Below are 5866 nucleotides of genomic sequence, written 5' to 3'. Positions count from 1 at the left end.
GAGCTGCCCTGTTGAAGTGTAGTCCGGACCTTCTTAACGATGTCCAGGGGCTCGGCGGCCGGATTATGGTGCCGCTTGAGAAGGACGCTCTGCACTTCTGCCGCTAGGGCTGCGGTATGCTCCTCTATACGGAGGGAATGTTCCGTGTTTCCATTTACTGTAATGACGCCGCGTGGACTGGGCATCTTGAGATTGAGATAAGCGTAATGTGGCACCTCATTGAATCTAGCGAACGCAGTTCGTCCGAGCAGTGCATGGTAGCCGCTGCGTAAGGGGACGATATCGAAGATTAGCTCTTCGCTTCGGTAGTTATCCGGGGAACCGAAGACCACCTCCAGCGTGATTGAGCCTGTACAACGGGCCTCTATGCCTGGTATGACTCCTTTAAAGGTAGTTATTGTGGGCTTGATTCGCGAGGGATTAATGCCCATTTTTCATACTGTATCCTGATAGAGCAGGTTGAGGCTGCTACCACCGTCCATTAGGACTCGTGTCATGTGAAATCCGTCGATGATTGCGTCGAGGACCAGTGCGGCTGAACCGCCATGGCGGATACTAGTTGGGTGATCTCGACGATCGAAGGTGATCGGGAATGACGACCACCGATTGAATTTTGGGGCGACTGGCTCTACCGCGTAGACGTCCCTAAGTGCCCGCTTATGCTCCCTTTTGGGGATGTGTGTAGCATATATCATGTTCACCGTTTTGACTTGAGGCGGGAATTTCTTCTGCCCCCCAGAGTTCGGCTACCGGGGCTCCTCGTCTTCGTCCTCGCTCTGCGATTCCCCTTCCTTATTTCCACTGTTTACCTTGCTGGCTTGCTTAAAGACCCGGAATCTCTGTTAGTATGGTTGACCGGTTTGTCTGGGATGCCATGTATCTGGCACGGGCGATCGAGAATGCGGTCCAAGCTGGATGGTCCTCCGTCGTTCCTTTTATAGGGTTTCTTTCAGTGGCCAGACTTGGAGCCACTGAATCCGGCGTGAACTGTAGTGTCATCATTGTTATCTCCATTGCTTCAGCGTTTGTGTCTGTTGCGCCGGAGCTTGCTGGTGCTGTTTTTGGCCTCAGAGGGGCCAGCTTCATTAGTTGTGATTGTACTGCGAGCCAGCCAACTATCTTCTCCCGCGCAAAAGCGAGTCATAACTGTCGTGAGGGCGGCCATGGACCTCGGCTTTTCTTGGCCGAGGTGGCGGGCGAGCCATTCATCACGGATTCTATGCTTAAAGGCCGCTAGGGCTTCAGCATCCGGAAAGTCAACGATCTGGTTCTTTTTGGTTAGGAACCTAGTCCAGAATTTTCTGGCTGATTCTCCAGGTTGCTGAACTATGTGGCTTAAGTCGTCGGCATCGGGTGGCCGGACATATGTACCTTGGAAGTTGTCAAGGAAGGCTTCTTCCAAGTCCTCCCAGCTGCCGATGGAATTCTTGGGCAGGCTATTTAGCCAGTGTCGAGTTGGCCCTTTAAGTTTTAGTGGGAGGTATTTGATGGCGTGGAGGTCGTCTCCACGGGCCATGTGGATGTGGAGAATAAAGTCCTCAATCCATACTGCGGGGTTGGTTATTCCGTCGTATGATTCAATGTTGACAGGCTTGAACCCCTCGGGGAATTCGTGATCCAGCACCTCATCTGTGAAGTAGAGAGGGTTTGTGGCGCCTCTATATCGCTCCGCGTCACAGCGCACCTCCGATGAAGTCTGTCTGCGGTTATCGGCCCGGGTGTGACTAGGTTTGTGACGTTCGAATAGGTAGTTGTCATCTCGAGTCGTGGAGCGTCCACGCGATCCGTAGATTGATCTGGTGTGTCCTGCTCTATTGTCAAGCTCCTGCCGAGGGTCGTATGTATGGTCCCGAGTTGTCCTATCCCTATTTTTGCAAGGTGGTGGGGCGGGCTGCTGTTCGGCCTGAGTTGCCGTTTTATCCCGACCGCGGGGTGGTCGGTCCGCCGCACTATCCCGAACACATGGTGGGCGGTTTGCATTGCGCGAGGGACGTATGGGATCTGGTGCCTCCTCATCGAACTGAGGTAGCAATCTGCATTTTGGGTAACTCTTGGTTGGGCGCTCGAGGCCGTATTCTTTGGCTGCCAGGACATCAGTCCACTTGTCAATGAGCAGGTCTTGATCAGCCTAGAGCTGCTACTGCTTCTTCTTTAGGCTTCTGGTAGTGGCTATTAGTTGGCGCTTGAAGTGTTCCTGCTCTAGGGGTGCCTCAGGCACGATGAAATCCTCGCCGCGGAGGCTCTCCTCATCTTTGGAGACTGGACGATAACTATTATCATCCGGGTCATTGGGCATGGCCTGTTTATCAGGGTCATCTTGCCCGTTGTCTTGTTCCTCCTGTTCGGATGCAACCCCGACAGGGTCTTCATTATTTTCTATGTCGCCTGGAGTACTATTTTCTCTGGTGCCAGTGTTACCATCATTTGAGCGACAAGGTTTAGAGCGGCGTTTAGGGCGCTAGTGTTTGGACTGTGTCTCAGAAGGTTTATTCGCGACTGGATCTCCTTTGTCATCGTCGCTAGCTTTTTTAGGTGTGTCTGACCATGTACACATCGTACGAAGAGGTGGCCGTCCAACGTCCAGTGAACGGCGGGTCTTGGTCTTGCTCCAAGTCGGCATCGTCGTCCATCCCGTCGATGTCTTCAGAGCCGTAATCAAGCACGTCAGTTAAGTCATCGACAATGGCTATGAAGTGGGTGGCAGGTGGGAAGCAAAATTTCCCATCATCAGCCTCTGGCTCGAACCGAACATAGTTCGGCTGTGAGTCTTTCTCCAAGGACAAGTTCTTTAAAGAGTTTAGCACATCACCCAAAGGTGAGTGCTGGAAGATGTCTGCGGCGCTAAATTCAAAAATCGATAACCGATCCAACTCGGTGTCCGCAGGCATGCCCGGTCCGGAACTCATAGCCAGAGACAAGTCCGGAGTTCTGTTAACACAAATATTGCGGGGTGACGAGTCCGTGTGCGGCTCCAACATCGCGGACTCTGTGGCCTCGGATGGCACGATCTGCTCCGGCTCTAAGGTCGTTGCAGTAGCAGGGACCATCTCCTGGATGTGATCTGATGACAGATTTAAGTCATGTTCATTGGGGCAAGGGGGAGCAATCGTTGCGGTCTCAAATCCATTGAAGATCAAGTCTCCACGGATATCCGTGATGTAGTTCAAGCTTCCAAATCTGACCTGGTGGCCAGGGGCATAGCTATCGATCTGCTCCAGATGGCCAAGCGAGTTGGCCCACAGTACAAAGCCGCCGAACATGAAAATATGTCCGAGGAGGAAAGTTTCTCCTTGGACAGCGTCACTATAGACAATTGAAGGGGCCATTGAGCCTTTCGTCGACGGCATAGTGGAACTCTCAATGAAAGCACCAATGTCGGTGTCAAAATTGGTGGATCTCGGGTAGGGGGTCCCGAACTATGCGTCTAGGATCGATGGTAACAGGAGACCGGGGACACAATGTTTACCCAGGTTCGGGCCCTCTCTAGGGAGGTAATACCCTATATCCTGGTTGAGTGATATTGATGAATATGGGTGTTACAAGAGTTGATCTACCACGAGATCATAATGGCTAAACCCTAGGAGCCTAGCCTATATGACTAGGGTAATGAATATATCCTTTCTGGACTAACCCCTCCAGTCTATATAGACACCGAGGGGATCTAGGGTTTACATAGAGTCAGTTACATCAGAAGGAATCTTCATAGTCGGTCGTCAAGCTTGCCTTCCACTCCAAGGAGAGTCCAATCCGAACACAGGTACAGTCTTCGGCCTTCATGTCTTCACAGCCCATCAGTCCGGCCCAATAGATAACAGGCCGGACGCCCGAGGACACCTTACTCTAGGACTCCCTCAATGGGCAGGGTCTCGAACGGCTACTCGCGTATACATACGACCAGGGCTCGTGTACATGGCTGTGGCTGGGACGGAACGGAGAAACGGTGTAATCGTCGTGTTCATGGGGAGGCAACGGAATGTGTTGTGTTCATCGGGAGCCAACCGGCTTGGACAGAACAGCCGATGGAAACAAGGCCTGGCGTACCGCAGAACGGAGCAAACGACCTTGTGTTCGACCGGCCACGGTGGAAATGGGATCCTGTTCATCAGGAGGGGTCTGGCATACCGCAAAATGGAGGAAGTGGACCTCCTACGGTGGAAATGGGGTCATGTTGATCGGGAGGGGTGTGGCATACCGCAAAACAGAGGAAACAGACTTGTGTTGGAGAGCTACGGTTGAAATGGGGGTCCTGTTCATCGGGAGGGGTGTGGCGTACCGCAGAACGGGACTCCACGGGATATTGTTCATCTCCATCGTCGACCTCCTCCAGCCTCCATGGGCTACTGTTCATCCACTATCGACCTCCTCCAGCCTCCACCTGCGACTGTTCATCCACGGGCTCCTGTTCATCCAGCCTCCACCGGCTACTGTTCAACCATCCCTCTCCACGGGGTCCTGCTCAACCACCCCTCCACGGGCTACTGTTCATCCAGCCCTCCATCGACTACTGTTCAACCAGCCCTCCACTGGCTACTGTTCAACCAGCCCTCCACGGGGTCCTGTTCATCCAGCCCTCCATGGGGTCCTGTTCATCCACCGGCTCGATCGATCGGGGTACTGTTCATCTAGCGGCAACGGCCTCTACTACCACGGGTTCCTATTCATCCAACCCCCACCGGGAACTGTTCATCCAACCCCCCCAACAACTTCACTGTTCATCGAGAGGCAACATCGATCGGCTTCAGTTAGCAGTAGTAGCGAAGGAATCGCTCGATCGGGTTTAGTTAACAGCCATCGATCGATCGCTCGGGTTCAGTAACGCGTAGCCTGCAGTGCAATTGCTCGGGTTCAGTTAGATCCCAACGCATCTCTCGGATTCAGTTAGAGCGCAATGCCTCGCACACACGCACGTACATACGAGAGAAACGCGCACCGCTCGGCCCCCGACCACCCATCATAACCGGGAACTCCCTCGATATTTTCCTCGCCCTCACTTCTACCATGGTTTTTTCCGTCATGGACGGCCCAAAGAATGTCATGCAACTGCGTCTCCGGTCCGCCCAGGACGAAAAGCCCATTTTCTGTCATGGTTTTTTTCATAGAAGTAGGACCCCACCACATATAGGATGATACCAGGTTTTGTCACAATTATTGTCATAGAAGTGTCATAAGTATGACAGAAAAAAATTTCGTTCGGCCCAAAATGTCACGGATGTGTCTTTTTTGTGTAGTGTCTCCGATGAAGCGTGAGTAGTTTACCACAGACCTACATGTCCATAGCTAGTATCTAGATGGCTTCTTCTCTCTCTTTGATTCTCAATACAAAGTTCTCCTCGATGTTCTTAGAGATCTATCCGATGTAATACTCTTTTGCGGTGTGTTTGCCGAGATCCGATGAATTGTGGATTTATGATCAGCTTATCTATGAATATTATTTTAGTCTCCTCTGAATTCTTATATGCATGATTTTATATCTTTGCAAGTCTCTTCAAACTATCAATTTGGTTTGTCCAACTAGATTGGTTTTTCTTGCAATGGGAGAAGTACTTAGCTTTGGGTTCAATCTTGCGGTGTCCTTTCCCAGTGACAGTAGGGGCAGCAAGGCACGTATTGTATTGTTGCCATCAAGGATAAAAAGATGGGGTTTTCATCATATTTTTTGAGTTAATTCCTCTACATCATGTCATCTTGCTTAAGGCGTTACTCTGTTCTTATGAACTTAATACTCTAGATGCATGCTAGATAGCGGTCGATATGTGGAGTAATAGTAGTAGATGCAGAATCGTTTCGGTCTACTTGATACGGACGTGATGTCTATATTCATGATCATTGCCTTAGATATCGTCATAACTTTGCGCTTTTCTATCAA

This window comes from Triticum urartu, chromosome 3A (genome assembly GCF_056163025.1).
Source record: "Triticum urartu cultivar PI428250 chromosome 3A, HENAU_Tu73, whole genome shotgun sequence".
NCBI lineage: Eukaryota > Viridiplantae > Streptophyta > Magnoliopsida > Poales > Poaceae > Triticum > Triticum urartu.
Note: the sequence above shows the minus strand (reverse complement) of the source record.